The 23,645-nt window shown below is 41.1% G+C and overlaps 1 long non-coding RNA gene across 1 annotated transcript; it reads right to left on the bottom strand.

The window, feature by feature from the left end:
• Positions 1-3,962: 3,962 nt before the first annotated feature.
• On the bottom strand, positions 3,963-20,693 carry LOC135966528 (uncharacterized). The gene is made up of 3 exons (XR_010579862.1): positions 19,851-20,693; positions 17,406-17,901; positions 3,963-4,181 (listed from the first exon to the last, which is right to left on the bottom strand). It is a non-coding gene; the product is annotated as an uncharacterized lncRNA (long non-coding RNA).
• Positions 20,694-23,645: the final 2,952 nt, after the last annotated feature.

Below are 23,645 nucleotides of genomic sequence, written 5' to 3'. Positions count from 1 at the left end.
ACCAAGTTTGTAGAGTGTCCACCTTGGGCAGGAATGCTAAATAATTGATTTACAGTCTTCTTGCTGTTGGCCATACCACCAGATGGCCCGTTATTCAAGATATCCATGGCAACTAGATATGCTGGCCTTCATACCTTACCCCTCAGGTGCTTTGCCCATCCCACCCTGCATACCCTATCCCTGATATTGTTGACAGAACGAGTCAAATTCTGTAAAATATTGGAAGAGATTTATTCTGAGCCAAATATGACTGATGCATGGCTCATGACATAGCTCTTAGGAGATCCTGATGTGTCTAAGGTGGTTGGAGTATAGCTTGGTTTTATACATTTCAGGGAGACATGAGACATTAATTGATACATGTAAGATGCACATTGGTTTGGTCCTGAAAGGTAGGACAACTGGAAGAGAGGGCTTCCAAGTCATAGGCAGATTCAAAGATTCTCCGATTGGCAATTGGTTGAAAAAGTTATTATCAGTGGAAAGGAATATCTGGATCACAATAAGGGGTTGGGAAAACCAAGATTTTATTATGCAGATGAAGCCTCCAGGTAGCCGACTTCAGAGAGAATAGATTGTAAATGCTTCTTATCAGACTGGAAGAGTCTGTTCTATTAGTAATTCCAAAAGGGAGGAGAGTATAACGAGGCATGTCTCGCTCCCCCTTCCCATCACAGCCTGCAAGGAGTTTTTCAGGTTAACTTTGGAATGCCCTTGGCCAGAGGAGGGACCCATTCAGATGGTTTGGGGACCTTAGAGTTTTATTTTTGGTTTACAATATCCATTCCTACACTTTGCCTAATAAATAATAATCCCTATTGGCTTTTTTCCGGGAGTCAGCCAGAGAATTCTCTCTCTTGTGCTGCCTTCATCATGCCAGAGCATAAGCTCCAATAAAGCCTTGTCTGGGAATACCCTTTTTGCTTCATAGCAATTTCTATTGCATTGAGTTGGCCTTCAGCTTGACAATGTTTGTGGCTTTTGAACTGTTGTTTTTGAAGCCTTGGTTCTTTGGAGATCTGGTGGGTGGGAACATTGTGAGAAAGTGACTTACGTCAGGTTTGGCCCTCTTGCCTCTTCATTTAGAAGAGTTTTATTTTTCTGGTTGAGGTTTCTCCACAACATCTTATTTGAAATAAGGATTTTTTGCTCTAAATTTGGTTGAAATACACTGGACAGATGATTTTGGAGATTTCCTCTAGCTGAAACACTCTAGGATTCAACAATTTCTAGATTTGAAGCTATAAAATTAATATTCCAGACCCTTGAATTTTAAAATTTATTTCTTCCTTGACCTGGAACTGAATCATTTTCTACAAGTGCCCATCTAAAATGTTAGAGTAATGCTCTCACACAAGAACTCTGAATGCATACAGCCATGCATACATTAATGGGTTCTCATTATTTCTCGGGGAAATCAATAATTCTCTTTTCTAGTCGGATTTTTATAACAGCAAACAAGATTTACTAGGAGTATGATCGGCCCACAAAGCCTTATCTCTGCCAGTGAAAATTTCCAGTAAAAATAAAAATGTGGAAAATATTTTTGCTCCCCCTGCCCACCAACTTCACAGTAAGTCGAGGAGAAGGCACCACTTTTCTGATAGCGCCCACTTCACTTCATTTAAAGATAACAAATGAGAGAGGCGCTATCCTAATTGGAATCAGAGGACTGAAGGATTAATTATTTTCCCTGGAGCTGACTCTCCCCACCCTGTCGGAGGCAGATTTTCCTCTGGGAGCACTCCTGCATTGCTGATGATACCACTTCGTACAGCGAAACAGCAGCAGTCATCACTCTACAGGTTGAAATGCTCAGAGCCTAGGGTTCTAGTGAAACTTGATTCCTGAGTGTCATGGGAGAGGAACTGAACTGGAGTAGGATTAAGGAAAACTAAATCTAGTCTTGGCTTCACCATGAGACTTTGCTGAGTCTCAGATTCCTTATTTTAGAGATGGGAATGAGGATCTTTGTTCTACAAATCTCAAGGGGTCTTCATAAGACAAGGTTCATGAAAGTTCTTTGAGGGTGAAGCACTATAAAAATTAATAAACTGTGTGTTAGAGAATGTGGAACAATCTGCTCAGCATTTATTACAACTTCTTTCTAGGATGGCTTTCTGCATTACAGAGCCTAGAAAGTTAAAAACATTTCTCAACCTTGCAACTTGGCAGTCTGGGTGTGACTTGGATTTTGCCAATTATACACATTTATGAGAGACTTGAGTATGAAATTGGATTAATTGACTAGTTTTGCTGGTGCCAATCATAACAGAAGTAGCACAGTTCAGCAGCTGGCAGCAATAGAGGCAGCCTCTAGGCTCGGAAGGCAGTTTTCTGATTATGGTTGAAGCAGCAGCTCCCTTGTCAGCCTGGCTCTTGGTGCAGCGTTGGGAATCATTACTGGAAGTTGAATCTATAGTTAGTTCCCTTAGTCTTTCAAATGATTCTGTCAATTGTTTAATATTCTGCTACATAGCCTGCCTTAAGCTAACTAGAGCCAAAGGTAGTTCTGTTTTCCTTAAGTGCAAGCATCAAGGAAAGAGATGATTTCAGACAGAGGTAGAAACAAGTCTTCAGATCAATGTTTAGGAGATGTTAAAAAAAAATCTGTGTGAGGCCAGGCACGGTGGCTTATGCCTATAATCCAAGCACTTTGGGAAGCAGAGGTGGGAGGATTGCTTGAGTCCTGAAGTTCAAAACCAGCCTGTGCAACACAAGGAGAGCCCATCTCTACCAAAAATTTAAAAATCAGCCAGGAGTGGTGGCTCATTCCTGTAGTCCCAGCTACTTGGGAAGCTGAGGTGAGAGGGATGGCTTGAGCCCAGGAGGTCAAGGCTGCAGTGAGTTGTGATCATGCCACTGCACTCCAGCGTTGGCAACAGAGCAAGACCTTGTCTTAAAAAAAAAAAGAAAGAAAGAAAGAAAAATGGGGCTGGGTGCAGTGACTCACACCTGTAATCCCAGCACTTTGGGAGGCCAAGGTAGGTGGATCACGAAGTCATGAGTTCAAGACCAGCCTTGCCAACATGGTGAAACTCCCTCTCTACTAAAAATACAAAAATTAGCTGGACGTGGTGGCAGGTGCCTGTAGGCCCAGCTACTTGGGAGGCTGAGGCAGGATACTCGCTTGAACCCAGGGGGCAGAGATTGCAATGAGTGAAGATCGTGCCATTGCACTCCCACCTGGGCGACAGAGTGAGACTCCGTCTCAAAAACAAAAAAAAAAATTGTGTGGTTGAAACACAATGTCTCAGAACAAACAGGCAGGAGTAGATTGAGGAGATGATTTGTGGACAAATGATGAAGAATCGTGTATGTCACACTGAACATATTACACTCTTATTTTGTAGCTAATGGAGAGAAACACATTTTCTGAATGATCAGCCAGGATAAGCTAGGAAGAGAGAACAAGCCCAGAATTGTAGTGGTTTTAAACAGTGATGGGTTATTTCTTACTTATTCTGCATGTCTGATACTATTAGACCTTAGCTCAGTTTCATTTGACTTTACTCCAGGACCCACTGATAGAGCAACTTCTACTTGAAATATTGCTGGTCTCGTGGGAGAGGGAAAGAAAACCTAGAAGACTCCATGCAGGTGCTTATAGCTTTTGTTCAGATATGTCCCAGGATACAAAATTCCCATTGCATTGACCAAAGCAATTCACACAGCTAAGCCTGACACTGGAGCAGAGTAGAATATCCTCCCAGAAGGATGAGCAGAAACAGTTTTGAACAATAATACAGTGTGCCATACTCTGGAAAAGCTGTGGAGAATAAATTGGAGGTGTATCATGAAGCCTTATTCATTCATCCCACAATGCTGAACACTTGTTATATACTGTACATTCTGTTGTGCTCAGCAGCAGCAATGGAGTGGTGAATAAAACAAACAAGCCCTTTGACTTTATGGAGTTTTAGGATAATACTTATTATGTAGCACACACTATTATAAATACATTTACATGCATCATCTCATTTAATCATCATACTAATATGATCTCTTGTTTATAGCTCCATAAAGTGAGGCTTAGAGACATAAAATAGTTTGACCAAGACCAGACAGAATGTGGCAGGTCAGATCTGAACCCAGGCAGTGTGACTCCTAAGCTTCATGTACTAAACCTTCACGGTAAATCATCACTCAGCTGAATACTGCTCGGGAGGCGTGGTGAACACCTGTGGCATGGAGGTGAGGAGGAAAGAGCATCAAGAGATATTAGTAGTCAGCAAGGAGAAATGCCTGGACTTGATTACAGAATAGATGAGAGTAGTGAGAGACAGACGTCTAAGCTGAATTAGGAAACTTGGCAAATGAGTGACTAGTTTAACCTTTACCTAATATAAGTTATTCAGAAGAAGCCTATTTACAATGGAAGATATCGAACATGGTTTTGAAATATTTTTGAGGCACACAGATAAATTTTGGAAAAACCAGTTTGAAGCCCAGGAAAGAAAAGTGAGAAATAGAAATCCAGGGAACCATGGCTTTGTAGACTTTTTATTGATATGAAGTAGGAGAGACTGTATCCTATGTATAGATTTGCTTAAAATGGTCAGATTGCCAATTCTAAAGTTCTGCAGCCAGAGGAAAATGTCCATTTGTACAAGTCAGGGAGTAGCTTGGTGGATTGTCGCTTTAGGAGATTGGGGGACATTTTTCAGGTGATGCTCAATTTGGAAGTTACTCTCTTTTCAAAACTCATCCACTAATAGGCAGCTGGATCAGATCCTTTCCTGAGTACGGATTAAGAGAGAATAAACCTTTTTATGTTTTGTAGTTGCATGGATCTTACTGTAGCTAAGAAGAGCAGAAGTAAGTAGAAAGACATAAAGAATTGACACATACTCTGTACTTAATGTCAGAGCTAGACAGCTATTCTCTACATCTGGAAGACTAGTCCTGTTATAAGGAAGTAAATACTTGAGTGCATAAAAGTCTGAAATATAAACCAGTTTGGGTACCAAATATAATCATCAAATGCAGAGCCAGAACTGGGGTCTGACAGTTTGGAAAGGGACCAATCCCATTGAGCCACCTTTGATGACAGTTTTCCCCGCTGTCCTCATTGGTGTGAATCTGGGTTACTCCTAGAAGGGACTGAGGGTTCAGTTTTTCTAAAGCTGGGCATCTGATGTTATGGCTCTGTGCAGTTGCTGGTGTTCTGGTTCGGAAACCCTAATTTTTCTTTGTGCCCTAACTTCTCCATGTTCTGGAAAGAGTCCTTTTCAGTCATGCACATGTAAGGTAAGGACCCAAATATTGCCCTTAGGGAAGCTTTGCATGCAGCAAATATAACCACTTAAGACTAAAATATTAAGGAAACTATGTAGCAAAGTTTAAGTTGAATATTTTAGACGTGTGTCCCTGAAGTATTAAATAAATTCTTCATCCTAAAACAGGACTAGCTTGTCCTGTGCTTGAAAATCGTGAGTTATAGCTGGGTGCAGTGGTTCACACCTGTAATCCCAGCACTTTGAGAGGCCAAGGCAGGCGGATCAAAAGGTCTGGAGTTTGAGACCAGCCTGACCAATATGGTGAAACTTTGTCTCTACTAAAAATACTAAAATTAGCCGGGTGTGGTGGTGGGCACCTATAGTCCCAGCTATTCGGGAGGCTGAGGCAGGATAATCGCTTGAATCCGGGAGGCAGAGGTTGCAGTGAGCTGAGATCACACCACTGCACTCCAGCGTGGGTGACAGAGCAAGACTCCATCTCAAAAAAATAAAATAAAATAAAATAAAATAAAATAAAATAAATAAATAAAATTATGAGTTGTGATTGAGAGATGCCAATAAATTATCTCCACCTGTTCTCTGCCCTGGAGGACCTCTGCGCTGGAGGACCAAAGACAATGGGGAGGGCGAGACTGCTCTTTGGCACCTTGCTCTGGGGATGGGATTTGTGATTTCCATGTGAGCTGCTGCACAGTTAAATGAACAAGCCTGGGAAATGCCAAGAAAAGTGGGTTTCTTGGTGTGTTCCTGAGATGCAGGCATTTTGAGTCATCCCTATCATATGGCTACAGGTCAGGACCGAGATGACAAGGGCCCTCTCAAAAGACTGAATGAGATTGGTCCTCCTGGTAGCAGTTGTAAGTTTCAGTTTGTGTTGTACTTCTGCTCTCCCCAAGTATATATAGTCAGGTCTATTTAAAAGTCACATCATGGTGCATCTCAGTTGTGCTGGGAGGGTTACCAAGAGCGCTGTTTGTCTCCCTAAGCTAATGGGATTTTAGCAGCAGTCCCCGTCAGAGAACAGATGTGACCAGCAGAGTAGCCATCCCCTGAGGGAAGCAGCAACACAGGTCCGTGGGAGATGTTGGGCCATGTTTCAATTTGTGCAGAGGCTCACTGTACTTGGGCTAGAGGCAGCCTGGCTTTTTTTTGGTGGGAGGAACCCTTATCTCTAATCTTGTTCAGTGATGGCCCCTGATGCCTTTTATTTCACATCAAGAAAGTAGTCAATAAACTTCCTCTGTGTCTCCATCTTGTCCTCTCTCTCTAAGGACACGAAAAGGGCTCTGAGATCAGATTTTCAGTTCCCCAAGAGGTATCCTTTAGTTCAGCTCATCCACTCCAACCCCAACCATCCCTAATCCACCCCTTCTCTTTTAAAGTGAATGTCAATCAAACACCCCTATAAAGGAACGTACTTGAAAATGTGACCATTTGAATAACTTTATTTATTTATTTATTTACGGAACGGGTCTCAATTTGTCACCCAGACTGGAGTTTAGTGGCATGATCATGGCTCACTTCAACCTCTGCCTCCCAGGCTTAAGTGATTCTCCTGCCTCAGCCTCCCAAGCAGCTGGGATCACAGGTGTGTGCTACTATGCCTGGCTAATTTTCTTCTTCGTTGTCTTTTTTTTTTTTTTTTTTGGTAGAAATGGGGTCTTACTATGTCACCTAGGATGGTCTCAAACTCCCAGGCTCAAGCGATACACCGGCCTCAGCCTTCCAAAGTGCTGGGATTACACACATGAGCCGCTGCACCTGGCCCTGGGCAACATTTTAAATGGCAAAATAAAGTTGTGGAGTCCTGACTCCTCATCCTGAAAGAACTAGAGATTTCTTTACTAATTCTTCCTTCTCTTATTATTCTAAGTTAGTGTTCTTTTTCTTGGTTCTCAAAGTATGAGAACGCTTTGCATTCAATAATTTGTCACAAAGTACCTGGACTGCTGTGTGACACCTCTAGATTTCAAGTCAAACCATAAACATTGTGTCATGAGACACAGCATCCAGAACAAAAACAGCTCAAATGGAACATTGAAGTTATCTTCCAGGCAGCAGCTTTCCATCATATCTGAAATTTGAGGTTTATTCAAACTAAAACTATTGTTAAAAATTATTTGAGCTTTTCTACCCATTTCAGTCAATATGCTTGCTTTTTCCTCCAGGTACTCATGTGTACCTCCCTATGTGCTTTTCAACAGGGTGAGGTCTGGAGAATCAAGCAGGGAAGTATAATATAAGACATTTTGGTTAAGGATCAGAAAGCCTGGACTTTAGACCCCATGCTGGTGGCTTTTCAATATTTGACTTTGAACACATCAGTTAAACCTCCTATTTTTAATTTACCTTTATGTAAAAGTAGTATTATTACAATGGCATAAGAAAAAAGATATAAGGCAAAAGAGCATCAAAATTGTTAAGTGCTTGCTAATGAAAGATGCTGACTCTCTTCCTATGGTGTTTTACTGCTTGCTACAATCCATGGACCACTTCTTTTCTCTTTCTCTTTCTTTCTTTCTTTCTTTCTTTCTTTCTTTCTTTCTTTCTTCCTTCCTTCCTTTCCTTTCCTTTCCTTTCCTTTCCTTTCCTTTCCTTTCCTTTCCTTTCCTTTCCTTTCCTTTCCTTTCCTTTCCTTTCCTTTCCTTCCTTCCTTTCTTCCTTTCTTTCTTTCTTTCTTTCTTTCTTTCTTTCTTTCTTTCTTTCTTTCTTTCTTTCTTTCTTTCTTTCTTTCTTTCTTTCCTTTCTTTCCTTCTTTTTCTTTCTTTATCTTTCTTTCTTTCTCTCTCTCTCTCTTTCTCTCTTTCTTTCTTTCTTTCTTTTGTTCATTCGTTCGTTCTTTTTCTTTTGACATGGCTCTCACTCTGTCACCCAGACTGGACTGCAGTGGTGTGATCTCTGTTCACTGCAACCTCCAACTCCCGGGCTCAAGCAATCCTCCCATCTCAGCCTCCTGAGTAGCTGGGATTACAGGTGCCTGCCACCATGCCTGGCTAATTTTTTTTTTTTTGTATTTTTAGTAGAGACGGGGTTTCCCCATGTTGCCCAGGCTGGTTTCAAACTCCTGGGCTCAAGCGATCCACTGTTCTCGACCTCCCAGAATGCTAAGATTAAAGGTATGAACCAGTGCACCCAGCCATGGGAACACTTCTGATGGCAGGAATTTGGACTTTATTTCAATGGAAACTTCACAGAGTCCTGAAAGTAGTTGACCTTTATATGATTTGGTGTAAACATGAAAAAAAAGAAGTGCACACAATAAATATTTAACTTTCAAGTTGTACTTTTCTTTTGATGTTTATTACAATTTCGAAGACAAAATGTTTAGATAGTGCTTTATCCTGGGTTCCCAGGAGGTACAGTGTGAGGCAATATGTATGTGCTAATGTTGATTAGAGAATACAGTTCCAAGGAGGCAGAAATAAGGAGGAGTGAGGAGGCAGGAAGGAACTGTCAGCATGCTGGCTGCCATGTGCTGGATCCCAAGGGACGCTCGTCGGAGCAGGTTCCAGCTGGACTGGGACTCGGGTCTAGGGGAGAAAGAAGAATGTATTTCTTCTCCCTTTCCATGTCTCACGGACCAAAAGTTTGCCTCTTCGGTTTGTGTTGACTGCCCTGTACTTCCAGTTGACCTCTGAATAGTTCAAGTATCTCCCAACTCTTCAGCAAGACACTTCGGCGAGGTCTGAGCACCATCATGTTGCTCCTGTGCGAACTCAGACAGAGTTGCAGCAGCAGCTGGGGCCAAAAAAGAGCCAGAAAGCCCCAGTGGGAGGCAAAGCCACCAGGACATTCGGTTGTGCTTAAGGGGTGTCAGTTCAGAACATCCTTAGAATTTACTTCGGGATTACTTTATTTTGCCAAGATGTAGCCCATATGTATTTATGTGTCTCCATTATTCTCCATAAGATAGTCATTGGGTAATCCATCAAAATGTACATAGGACATTCAAAAAACCATATACTGTCTGAAATATCCAGAAATATTACAGAGCGTCATGGAATACTTTTCCTGTCACCCCTAAAAAATAAATTTTCCCTGCTTGATACTCTACAGCCGGAGGTTTTCTGTGCCCTCGGTCAGAAGATGTGAACTTTCAGATAGTGCTAAGGAGGTGGTTCTAGATATTTCTTTAGGGTTAACCATGTAACCAGGCCAAACTTCTAGCGCTGGCTGTAAGGCAAAACCGTGACGGTGGCTTTTCCTTTTCCACTCTCAAATGTTGTTTTTGAGAACAATTCTCTCACCTTCCCCGTCAGTCAGGCCCCTCGACTCCCAAAATTCTCACCCTGCTCTGTGAGCAAGCTTGAACTCCATCCAGCTTTGACTTCTCCAGAAAGCAAGTCCATATGTGCAGACAGTAGCACTTTTCCATCCTGTCATTCATTTATTTCATTTATTCACTTATTCATTAATTTATCAAACATATTATCAAGCATCTGCTTTGTACCAGGGACCCTCTTATGCTTTAGAGATACAGTGATGAACGGGCAACTCCTAGCTCTTGTGGTGCCACACTCTAATGACGGCAGGAGATAATAGGAAGGTAAGCTAATATTTTAAAGTTCAGATTGTGATAAGGGATACAAGAGAAATAAAACAGTGTTATGAAATAGATTCAGTGTTGTACAGCCTAGAAATCTAACCTTGACTTATTTATTTGTGACTCACACTGGTTTTAACGTCTTGCTGTGACTATAAGAGCATTACCAGCTGGGCATGGTGGCTCATGCTTGTAATCTTGGCCCTTTGGGAGGCTGAAGAGGGCTAATCATGAGCCCAGGAGTTCAAAACCAACCTAGGCAACATGGCACTCACTTCTACTAAAAATAATAAATAAAACAAATTCATCAGGCATGGTAGCATGCTCCTATAGTCCTAGCTATTTTGGAGACTGATGTGGGAGGATCACCTGAGCTTGGGAAGTTTAGGCTGCAGTAAGCCAAGATCACGCCATTGCACTCCAGCCTGGGTGATAGAAGCGAGACCCCGTGTCAAAAAATAAAATAATTAAAAAAAAAAAAAGCACCACCCTGTGAACTCCTTTAGCGCCTCAAGAGGATATTTCATTTTTGCATCTTCAGTGTGTTCCTAAGTATTCATTTAAGTATTGAATGTTAACAGAGACAAAATATTATTAGTCCAACAAATATATCTTCTTGAGTAGTGGTGGGATGTAATTTGAAGCATAAGGAGCCTTCTGCTAACACCCCCTCCCACCTCACATGATACCTGCAGATTCTGCCCAGGAATGTTCTATAGGTGGTATCCTATAGTAGAAGTTCAATGGCTTTGAAAGAATTCGGCCTGTCCACTTTCAGTGAGAGTTCTTCCTTTTATTATTAGACCTAGATTCAATATATTGGAAATAAAGACTGTCACAACCAAACTCCAAATTAACTCAATTTTTAGGCTTATTTTTCACCCTTTGAGTGGAAAAACTAAAATTGTTTTTCTTCTGCTCTCAACCACATTAACAATGAATCAGCACAGAAGACTTCTGTGACCAAATATGTGGGGGGCTTTCCCCACAAAAAGCAAGCAGTCAACTCTGCAGCAGACACCACTGGCTGCCGTCTAGTTCAACTCAATTCTGACACTGCCTACCTGGAAATAGCATTAGAATGCAGAGTGAGATCTCAGTCCCTAAGAATACCCCACCCCGCCCCCAGCTTCTGATGCCAATTGCTAACCCCACGTTGTTATTCTTGTGCTTCTGACCGGCTGGCTATGAATCAGAGGTCTCGTGACGTCCCACCCCTTAGATTTGAATAATGTGTGAGAATAGCTCACGGAACACAGGGAAACACATTTACTGGTTTATCAGAAAAGATACAGATGAAGAATTACACAGGGCAAGGTATGGGGAGAGGTGTGGAGCTTCCAAGGCTCACCACCCTCTGGGGCTCATCATCCTCCAGGAACCTCCATGTGTTCAGCTATCTGAAAGCTCCCTGTCTTCTTGGGCCTTTTATGGAGCTTCATTGGATAGGCATGATTGACAACAGTGTAGAAATGAGATATGATAAAAAGGGTATGACAACTAATAGGTTGAGTGAGGAACCCAGCAAGGTCTGTCTGTTCAGATTTTTCTTGGCCTCTCTATGCAGCATTCTTTCCTCCCAGGTATAGGGCAGGGCTCCTTCTGAAATGGGGGTCTTATGATCTACAATCACACAAGCTAAGTCATAAAATTTCTTTTTGGATAGGTGGGGGAAGATTAGAGTCCTGCTTTGGAGGAAAACAAAGGAGCAGGTGAAACGAAGGCAGGAGAAAATCAGAGAGAAAGCTTCTATTTTCTGAGGCCGATTTCTCAGGCTCAAATCACCCCAACATTATAGGAAAAGCCTATAACAAGGGCTATGGGAGTTATGAGCCAGGAAGGATGAAAACCTATATGTATATATAGGTTTATATATAATATATATAATATATTATATAATACATAGGCTAATATATAATATAGGCTAATATATTATTCTCTTTCCTTTAATTATATATAATAATATATAATTATTATTATATATTAGCCTATATTATATATAATAATTATATGGGCTAATATATAATAATTATATTATATATAATATATAATATAACATATTTGATATTATTATAATATATAATATAACATATATTATATATAAAATATGTGTTATATATAATATATAATATAGCATATATATAATATATAATATATATGTAATAATATCACACACCCCAGTGGACTCCTTACACTCTCAAAGGAAAGAGAATAGACAGAAGAAAAGGCAGAAAAATACAACCAGACAAAAGCTTTAGAAATCTTCCTTCTTTTACTGTATCCACACATTACTGGTCAGAATAGGCCAGCTTATGCTATAGTAATAAATACTCTCAAAATCTCGGTAGCCTAACGTAACAGAGGTCTCTTGTTCATACAAAGTCTGCTGTGGGTCCAAATAACTCTCTAGAACACCTTCCCTCCAGTGTTACTCAGCCATGCAAGCTGTACATTTCAACACAAGTTCAGTTCAGGTGCCATGGTGGCTTGTCTATGCATTGGCCTGGAAATGACACACATCATCTCCAGTCACAGTCCCTGAGCCAGAACCAGTCTTGTAACCCTGCCTACCTGTGCAGGTGCTGAAAAATATGAGGAAGCAACTGAGATGTCTGAGGAACACCACTGCCTTTCCCACACTAGTCACTAAGGGTATCAAGGAAAGAACACTAAAAGCATGGAAGTGTTCATGGGTCCATGAGCTTGGTCTTTGTCTGCCTTACTCTCCTACCAACACCAAGAACAGGGATCCTGGGAGGTTCTTACCCAGTTTTACAGAGCAGTTAGAATCAGTTGGCAATAACGCCTGGAGACTTGTCTCACTATCTCTGAGATTCTGGCCACCACTCGCCGTCCCATCCGTGGCTATGGTTATAATAATCTCTCCTTAAAGTTGTAATTTCCAAGTGATAGCTTACCCCAAATATCAATGCTCCCCCCAAACAGTCTAAAATACTTTCATGACAGATTCTGAAAATAGGGCCAAAAACACATTTGGGCCAGGCATGGTGGCTCATGCCTATAATCCCAGCACTTTGGGAGGCTGAGGTGGACGGATCACTTGAGGTCAGGAGTTCGAGATCAGCCTGGCCAATGTGGTGAAACTCCATCTCTACTAAAAAGCATACAAATTAGTTAGATGTGGTGGCATGTGCCTGTAGTCCCAGCTACCCAAGAGAATTGCCTGAACCCGGGAGGCAGAGGTTGCAGTGAGCAGAGATCGCACCACTGCACTCTGGCCTGGGCAACAGAGCGAGCCTCCATCTCAAAAATGAATAAATAAATAAACACACACATTTGCAAATAACCTGGTTCGATCATTTGGTGACATGGTTATAGACATAAACACTTTGATTTTTAAAAAATTTTGTTCAAAGTCAGAGGAGAGACTGTCAGATGCTATTTAATATTCCCCTTGGAAAACAAGAGGTTGGCATCTGGTTTCCCACAGATTCTTTGGTGTCACAAACAGGTTCTGCAAACTACAAAAGACCTTCCGCAGGGTCCTGCCCTTGTGGCTAAGGGAAAAGAAAGAAACTCTGTGTGTGTGTGTGTGTGTGTGTGTGTGTGCATGTGTGTGTGCACGCGCGTGTGTTTGAATATGGACAACTAGCATCACAATTTCATACTTTTGTCATTTCACCAACAACAAAACTGTGGATGATAAGTCCTAACTGGAAACCTCTGGAAAAGAAAGGGGATAGGGAGAGGTAGAGGGAGAAAGTATGTTCCTTCTCAAGATAGTGCCCACCAGAATTTTAATAGATACCTATTTTTCCATTCTTAGAGATCTCTCATTCACTCATCCATTCAACAAATATTAAGGACCAATCCCGGTAAAAAGCACTGAGGAATCAGTGACCAGTAACATTAACACAGCCCTGGCGCAGTCTGGTATGGGCGACAGATAGTGTACAAATAACCACATAAACAAATATGTAACCTGCAGTCATGAGCCTATGCTTGTTTGTTCTCAGGGCTGTTTTCTGCTCCTTCCCTGCTCTGCTATTATTTCCTTTGCCTTCTGTCTTTCTGGTAGGTTCAGTCAACAGAAGACATTGGCAGGAAATTAGAGGGGAGGAGGAAGGGAAAAGCCAAGGGATGTTTTTCTCCTTCACTACTTCTCCCCCCATCACCCACCAGGCTTTCTCCAGCTCTCGGGTTCTGATGACACCGCCTCTCCCCCTCATCCCCTCCAGTGCCAGGGATGGCAGTGGCTTCCATCAATTGTTTCCCACATGCCCAGCACCTCTATAGCCAATTCCCATGGATTTCCTTCCTGGGCAATCACATAACAATAAAACCTGTGTTGAGGGCCAAAGAGGAAAAGTATGTTGTGAAGAGAGAACAATCAAAGATCTGTCATAGTCTTTATGAGTGAAAAAAGCTTCTCTGAGAAAGAGATATTTAAGCTCAGATAGGAGGAACGAATCAAAGTCAAATAGGCAAAGAATGTGGTTAAAAGCTTGATAGAAGATAGGACAGCACAGGTAAAGGCCCTGAGTCAGAGGAGCTTAGAGCCAAGAAGGAACTGAAGTAAGCATAATGTTACCAGGGTGCAGCTTGCAAGGAGAGAGTGGGTTATAGAATGGAACGGCAGTTAGGAAGAGGCTGGATCATGCAGGTCCTGTAGGCCATGTTTAAGACTTTGGTAGCTATCATGAGGATAATGGGTAGCAACTAGACAGCTTTAAACAAAAGAATGGTAAGATAGATATGCATTGTTAAAATGATCACTGTATAAAGTGCAAAGACTGTGATAGAAGTGGGTGAGAATGGATGTAAAGAAACCAGACAGGATGTACTGCAGGAACCCAGGCAAAAGCGGACAGCAGCCTGAGCAAAGGATAGTGGTATCAGAAATGGAAAAAGATGGATGGACTCAAGGGATATTTAGGAAATAAATCAGTAAGCCTTGGCAATTGATTAGTTAAGTAAGAGTGATGGAGAGAGGGATGTCAAGGATGACTCTAGGGTTTGGCTTTTCCAGGTAGGTGGATGGATGGTGGTGCCATCCACCAAGACAGGAGAAGCTGAAGGAGGAATGGGCTGTGCGTGCATGTATGGAGTGAGGAGGCGATGGATCATAAGTGTGGTTTTCTCATGTTGAATTCAAAGTGACTTAGAGATACCCAAAAGCATTTGTCTCTCCTAGGCACCTAGATAAATGGGGCTAGAGCTCTGTGGCATGTTGGATTTTTGTTTCCAATTCTTCACTCACTTGCAATAGAATTTTACACTCACAGTCTTTGCCATGTAACTTTGCAGTGCCTCTTACTAGTGGGAGGAGTGTGTTTCCCCACCTGTTGATTTTAAATTTGGCCCTGAAACTTACTTTGGTCGGTAGATCAGTGGCCAAGATGCAAACGGAGACTTTTAACATGCTTTCATGTTTGGCTTGTCCTCTTGTGATCTTTCATGAGAAGAGCATGCTTTAGCAGGCCACTGCCCCTCCAGCCCATGTCTTAGAATTAAGATGCGCTGTTGACCCAAACACAACCTGGAGCTTGGGTCTGGACTAATCCAGCTGAGCAGTGCCTTGCCTAGCTGATCTGCAGACCTGTGAGCATTGTCATAAACCACTAAGCTTCTGAAGCTATTCGTTCTGCAGCAGAAACCAAGGAATATAGCTCAAAGGAAAGGACCAGACAAGGACATACTTTTGTGAGTCACTGATGTGGAAATGGTAACTACAACTTGTGTCATAAATGAGACCTTTCAGGCATCAGAGCCATTACACGATTTTAAAACAAATCCACTTTGGATAGGGCTGGGCGAACTTTGCTTTGACCATCCCTCTGTCCTCTGAGCCAGGTAGTGCATCTCATCTGAATACCTTTAACCCTCTCTTGCATGGCCCTGCAGTCGGGCCTGCTAATCAAAGCCTCAGGCTTCAAACTTGTGTCACTGCCTGCACACCCAAACTCTGTCTTCTACCCATCTTATGGCTTAGACATCTATGGCGCATTCTGATTTGGTATGTCTTTGAGTAGCGATGACTTATGCCTCTTGAACATTTGCTTTTTAAATGTAAATTTCAATGCCCTTGGGCCAAAGCTAGCTAGATATCAGGCTATGTGGAGTCAACACCTTTGCCAAAGAAAGCCTCTGTCTACATCACAAGGGTGACTGCCTGCAGCCATCAATGTAGAACATCATTCAACTTTCTCGAAATGCCAGTGAGAGGACTCGAAACAAGATCTTTTTTTTTTTTTTTAGTATTTTTATTTTTATAAGTTCTGAGGTACATGTGCAGGATGTGCAGGTTTCTTACATAAATGTGTGCCATGGTGGTTTGCTGCACCTATCAACCCATCACATAGGTATTAAGCCCAGCGTGCATTAGCTATTTTTCCTAATGCTCTCCTTCACCCAACACCACCCCAACAGGCCCCACTGTGTGTTGTTCCCCTCCCAAAACAGGAACCTTTCGAAGACTCCATTTAGATTCCTTGATAGGAAGAAGAAAAGGTGGAAATCTATATTATGTATGTTGATTCCTGGTTCCTCCAATTAAGGAATCTACATGGTCGCTCCAGTTTAGAGTTATCTCAGATTCTCATCCTTTCTTCCTGTCTCCTCATTATTTTTTCTTTCTCTCTTTTTCATTTCTCTCTCTCCACTCAGGCTGCATTCATTTAAGCTCTCTTTGCTTAGGTTTGAATAAAATGAGCATATTGAAATATTTAGATGATTTCTTTTCCCCTTTCCCTGTGCTAATTCTTTAGCCAATTCACTACCATAATAGAAGTTTATTTTCATTTTTCCCATTTCTCTGTTCTGTGTGTTTGAAGAATTCTCTCGCATATTCATTACATCTGGTAATCTAACTCTCTCTATTCCGTAAATGATTCCCTTCATCTTTCAGGGGATATCGAATGAATTTTTTTTCCTTCCCTGTTTGAAATCAATCTGCAGTGATATTTGAGTTCTATGCAGGTCTAATGGAAAAGATGAGGAAAAAACTCACAGCATCCACATCCCTGGTCGTTACCATTCAAGTCTCTTCACTAAGTGTTTTAAAGAGCACCCAGGCAGGAGTTAGAAGGCCTGAATTCCAGCTCCAGCTCTTACACTGGGTAGCTGCGTCACCCTAGATTGTATTCTTCTTATCGTTTTTGTTTCATTTTGTTTGGAGATGGGGATCTCACCCTGTAACTCAGCTGGAGGGCAGTGGCGTGAATCATAGCTCACTGCAGCCTCCAACTCCTGGGCTCAAGTGATCCTCCCGCCTCAGTCTCCCAAGTAGCTAGGACTACAGGCACAATTTTTAAATTTTTTGTGGAGATGGGTGTCTTTCTATGTTGCCTAGGCTGGTCTTGAACTCCTGGTCTCTAACAATCCTCTCACCTCAGGCCCTGGAGTTGCTGGGATTTTCAGATGTGAGCCACCATGCCTGCCCCTTCTTCCCTGCCTTTAAAATGATGATAATATTATGCTAATTACCTTACCTGACTGTTGACCTAATTAATCTGAGTAAGAAATATTTTAAATATGATTAAACATTTAAAGCTGTAGCAGTTAGGAATATATTTGGTAGTAGAAAAAAACTAATTAACTCACAGTAACTTTAATAGTTGGGGTTATTTTTCTCTTAGAACAAGAATAAAGTAAGTGATTACTTGGGTGGGTTCAGTGGATCAACATTCTTTGTCTTCATCAGAAGAGCAAAAATTGCCCCAGAACATACTCCTAACAGATTTGCACTTGTTTTTCATGGCTGGAAGTGAGTCATAGGGCCACACTTAGCTCGAGAGAGACTGGAAAAGTGAGTATTTGGAGGTCAGTGGGTGGTAAAAAGAAGGGTGTTGAAAATAATTTGGGGATCATCATTTAGAATTATCTGCCTAGGGAAGTGTTGAATTAAAATCATATTAATTAATACACCTACAACCTTCCTTTGGAGGGAGATGCAGTGTTTCCAGAGGCCTCAAACTTCATTTTCTCAGAGAAAGCAGAAGCCCAAGAGGAGAGCCAAGTGCCTGCTGTGCCTTTTCCTTGGGGCTGTATCTTCCCTAGCTCTAGATTGCTGGTCCAAGGGATCAGGCCACTCAGTTGACTTCGTCAATGGAAATTCTCAACACGGAATGCTCCTCTTCCACTGGGAGATGTTTCAACCTGCCAATAGAAGTGCAGACTCTCAAGTCATGGGGCACAGGTGGAATTCTGACTCTTCTCTTTTCTAACTGTTGATCTCGGACAAGTTTATGGTTAAAACATTCACATTGCTAATTTGAAAATGAGAATAACAATGCTACTTATCTCTTTTCTATGGCAGGGAGGATTAAATGGAAAGCAGTAAATAGAGCGGCTACCATAGGTAACCACTCAGTAAATGGTAGCTGCTATTATTAACATTAGTAGTTGCTATGGACTGAATCTCTGTGGCCCCCCAAAATTGATACGTTGAAACCTAATCCCCAATGTGATGGTATTTAGAGGTAGGGCTTTTGGAAGTGATTAGGTCATGAAGGTGAGGCCCTCATAAATGGGGTAATCACAGTTGATAAAAAGAGACTCTCGCCGGGCGCGGTGGCTCACGCCTGTAATTCCAGCACTTTGGGAGACCGAGGCAGGCAGATCACGAGGTCAGGAGATCGAGACCATCCTGGCTAACACAGTGAAACCCGTCTCTACTAAAAATACAAAAAATTAGCCGGGCGTGGTGGCGGGCGCTCGTAGTCCCATCTACTTGGGAGGCTGAGGCAGGAGAATGGCGTGAACCCAGGAGGCGGAGCTTGCAGTGAGCCTAGATGGCGCCACTGTACTCCAGCCTGGGCGACAGAGAGAGGCTCCGTCTCAAGAAAAAAAAAAAAAAAAAAAAAAAGAGACTCTCAAGAGACCCCTTGCCCTTCAACCCTGTGAGAACACAGTAAGAAGATGGCTGTCTGTGAACCGGAAAGCAGGCCCAGGCCCTCACCATACACAGAATCTGCAGGCACCTCAACCTTGGACCTCTCAGCCTCCAGAACCGTGAAAAATAAATGTTTGTTGTTAAAGCAACCCCGTCCAGGATATTTTTGTTATAACAGTCCAAACAGACTAACGCAGTAACCCTAAACAGTAGCACTTTCTAAATGTACAGATTTTCCAACTCTATGTCAACATTACTCCAAAAGGTTAGTTAACAACAAAAATTATATGAATAATGATTTCTTTCTATTTGCTTCTAAAATTAAACCACATGAGCTTATTGGAATTCATCCTAGAATCTCTGTAATTGTTAGTGTTTGAATGATAAGCTCTCCCATACATTTACTAAAGTTTGTAAAGAAAACTCTGCCATTCCAGAGTATGATGCTCTGTCCCCGTGACGTATCTAGTAAGTTCATTACTTGTCTGTAGTAGTCTCTTGTCAAATTCAATTTGCAAAGACAAAAGCATCATAGCCATTTCTTTTAATCTTGTTTGTAATATTGCTCATTAAATAGAAGATATATTATGCCAGATCTTGCTCATTTCAAAGCAAATTATAGAAGGTGACTAAATTGTGCACCAAGAGAAAGAGTCTAGTGTTTTACCAGCAAGGCCACAAAATCAACATTTGCTTTTTGACAAGCCGAGAGATCCAAAAGAATCTTGATGAACCTTAATGCTGTCTGTCATATACTACAATGTTCATAAATTATTTCTTTGTGAAAGAATGACTAATTATTATGCCTATATGGGGATCATTTGCATATTCAAGCTCAAGTGTTTTATGGAAAAAAGAATGTCGACTTGTTGTGAGGGCAAACTCCTTCCCTCCAAATTAAAATACTTCTTTTTACACACGGTTACATTAGGCTTGCTATTGAAACCCAGAGAGAGAGAGAAAATATAATTCAGGAACTCAGTCCAAATCTATTTTCCCATTTCCAAGAAAAAGGAAAACAGTATATTTTTCATGTATTTTAGACTAAATTTTTGAAAAGTGTGCCATTCTGCTGACATTGTTCATAGGGGAAAATGATCCGGATACAATTGGCCTAATCAACTCTTAATCTGAGAACATAAGTGGATGATTATACCTAGTGTTACCCACACAAGCAGCTGCTGACATCAGGGTCCTTTTGAAAATGCTGCACCTGAGATTGATGCCAGGTAGATGGCACTGGGGATTTCAGACTCCAGAATTGAAAAGAATCTGAGCATCTGGTGGATCCATCCGCTGAGCCAAAAGGCTGCTCTCTACAGATGAATGAGTGTTAAGACAGCTGTCCTTCCTAGACCATGAGCAGCTGCTGGCCAGGGTTGCTGCCTGCCAAAAGGGTGGAGTTGGGAGAAACCAGGAGTCAACCACAGCTACCACAGTCTAATGAGTTAGTTTGACACCAGGGACATATTAGGAGGACTTGCTGCTGCCACAGGCTTGCACACGACTCTTCTCAACTGCAGGAGAAAACCAATATGATGCCAGGCTATAAGAAGCAGCATCACCATCAACCCGGTCACATTCTACTTATAGCCCACTCCCTCTGATAGCATAAAGCTAGACCTGCCCTGGGCTGCTGGTAGGATAAAGCTAGACCTGCCCTGCACTGCCAACAAAGTCTTCCTGAAAGCCATACATGGCATGCAGAGGAGAAATATGGAACATCTAAGTGAATATGGAGGAGAGGGCATTTCTGAAAGACACTCATGAGTCAGGCCCACAGGCTTAAAATACAGTGATACTTGCACTGGTTTCTTACAGCTGTTGTGACTTAGAACAACAGACATTTTTTCTCCCATGGTTCTGGAGGCTGAAAGTCTGAAATCAATGTGTTTTCAGGGCCGTGCTCTCTCTGAAGTCTGTAAGGAAGAATCTTTCTTTGCCTCTTCCAGCTTCTGGTGGTTTCTGACATCCCCTGGTTTGTGGGAGCCTAAATTCAGTCTCTGCCTCCTTCTTCATTCATATGGCCCCCTCCCTGGGTCTCTGTGTGTTTCTCATAGTCTTCTTATGATGTCACCAGTTATTGGAGGGTGGACCTACCCTACTCCAGTATGACCTCATCTTAATTTGATTAGGTCTGCAAAGTCCGTATCTCCAAATAAGATCACATTTACTGGCACGGGGAGTTAGAACTTTAACATATCTTTTTAGTGAACACAATTCACACCACAACACGGGCACATGAAGAGGGAATAGGAAGTGTCTAGATGAATGTAGGGGAGAGGTATTTTCCTTCTCTATATTCACTTAGACTGAAAGAATATCATGAATCAAGCCGAAGGGCTTGAAACGCCGCGGTGCTTCTGTAGAAAAACAGCAATGCCTCACTCCTCACTCCCACAGGGTGCTTTACTTCCCCTGTGGTAAGACCAGCAACACTTAATGATTATTTGTGCCTTGTATGGGTAGAAGGGTCACTTGTGTAAGTATAACACATCAGCCCACCCCTAAAATTTGCAGGGCTCAGGATAAGAACACAAATGGAGACCCAAGTAGCATATGTCCAGTTATTTCAAAGTTATATTTCATGCTACAAATTGTTAAGCCAAATATGGTCTGTTCTCCTATTTTGACAAATACACCTTCATTACTACAAATTTTTTATAGGAATTGGAAAGCTGTGGTTTTTATTTAACTGAAAGTTGGCAAAATATCAGATGATCTGTCTGGGTATTCTGTTGAAAGGCTGGTGATGCTAGGATGAGTAATAAAATAAAGACATACAAAATTCATAAATTAATTATTTCACAGAATTTACTGTCTTGCCTTTATTTCAGAAAATGCACTAATTATGTTGTTGTTGCCAGGGGCAATGGCTCACGCCTGTAATCCCAGGACTTTGGGAGGCCGAGACGGGTGTATCACCTGAGGTCGGAGTTCGAGACCAGCCTGGCCAGCACAGTGAAACCCCATCTCTACTAAAAATACAAAAAATTAGCCGGGCCTGATGGCACATGCCTGTAGTTCCAGCTACTTGGGAGGCTGCGGCAAAAGAATCACTTGAACCTGGGAGGCAGAGGTTGCAGTGAGTTGAAACCGGCCATTGCACTCTAGCCTGGGAGTCAAAAGCAAAACTCCATCTAAAAAAAAAAAAAAAAAAGGCCGGGCGCGGTGGCTCAAGCCTGTAATCCCAGCACTTTGGGAAGCCGAGACGGGCGGATCACGAGGTCAGAAGATCGAGACCATCCTGGCTAACACGATGAAACCCCGTCTCTACTAAAAAATACAAAAAACTAGCCGGACGAGGTGGCGGGCGCCTGTAGTCCCAGCTACTCGGGAGGCTGAGGCAGGAGAATGGCGTAAACCCAGGAGGCGGAGCTTGCAGTGAGCTGAGATCCGGCCACTGCACTCCAGCCTGGGCGACAGAGCGAGACTCCGTCTCAAAAAAAAAAAAAAAAAAAAAAAAAAAAAAAAAAATTGATATCAAGCTTTTCACATAATTCATATTTTATAGATAGTATTGCCAAATTAGACCAAATTGTTTGAATTGCTATTGTTCTTAGGTAGTTTTTAGAAACTTTAATCTTGAGAAATTTTGCTTTGCCAAGGCAAAAGCAACTGATATTTTCATCAAAATGCTTAAAGCAATACTTAGATTCAGATATGAACCATGAGTTTTATAGATCATGTTCAAACATTATAATTCATTTATATGTGAAAATTTACCATTATCACAGAAAGAGCTATAATACATTTAATTTCATCATAAAAAATGCTGTCACTTATATAACAGTTTTGACATTATATAAAAGAGTATAAAAAGCCATTTTACCTTTTTTAAGTTCTTATTTCAATTATTTCAATACTGGGGTAATTACTAAAAAACTAAAAATAGTAGCATGTTATAAGATTTGTTTAAATCTCTCTCTAATCAGGACTATATCTGAATCTATACAAGCTAGAAAAGAGTCTTCTTAAAAATTAGTTTCAGGATTATTTGCACACATTATTTGTTGCTCCTTAGAGTCATTTTTGTTTCCAACTTCTAATTTTCTTATATTTTATTGATATGTCATTTTTTGTTGTGTAACTCACATGTAGTTTCTATTACTTATAAAAATACATTTTATAATTAAAATACTATGATATGTTATATACATATAATATGCATGTGTGTTAAATCTTTTAAAAGTAAAACAAGACTAAATTTGTTTAGGGTTTTGTAAACTTTTTCTAGCATTATTAATGTATCCATCCATTTATACCAAATAACTGTGCACAAATTATACTAATTATAAAATTTATACTAATTATAAATTACTTTGATTTTCTGTGATGACTACAATTTTCTTTTCGAGCATCTTTTGCACCACTCTCTTGGTGCAAGTTGTATTTCTTTATGTGTCCAAGAGATGCTGTAAGGTTTAATCAAAACATTTCATATTTTAAACGAACCAGAAAATATTACATATAATCTATATACTATTCCCAATAATGTCATGGATAAGGGCACAGTAAAGGCCATGCCTCCTAGTAATGAGCACAAAAGAATTACACAAAAGAGTGCCAAGTACAAAGATAGATTTGGAGCAAATTCTTGGCTTGTGCACCTTTTCCTTTATCAGCTATGTTAGCATCATTTTCGGAGGCTTGTCATTGACAACTTTTATTTTGAAAGAGAGATCTGTTAAAGAATACAAAATTATAGCCAGATAGGAGAAATAAGTTCTAGTGTTCTATAGTACTGCAGAATGATTATAGTTAAAAATTATAGTTTCAAATAGCTAAAAGGAAAACATTGAACGTTCCCAACATAAAGAAATGACAAATGTTTGGGATGATGAATATGCTAATGACCCTGTTCTGATCACTCTGCATTACATGTATTGAAGCATCACTACATACCCCAGGAATATGTACAATTATTATTTGTCCATTAAAAATATAAAACAACATTTAAAAAACAAAGAAAAGCTGTTTTTAATATTTGTGTTTTATTGATTTTTAT

The sequence above is a fragment of the Macaca fascicularis genome, chromosome 12 (assembly GCF_037993035.2).
Source record: "Macaca fascicularis isolate 582-1 chromosome 12, T2T-MFA8v1.1".
Lineage (NCBI taxonomy): Eukaryota > Metazoa > Chordata > Mammalia > Primates > Cercopithecidae > Macaca > Macaca fascicularis.
This window is presented reverse-complemented; position numbering and strand designations above follow the sequence as displayed.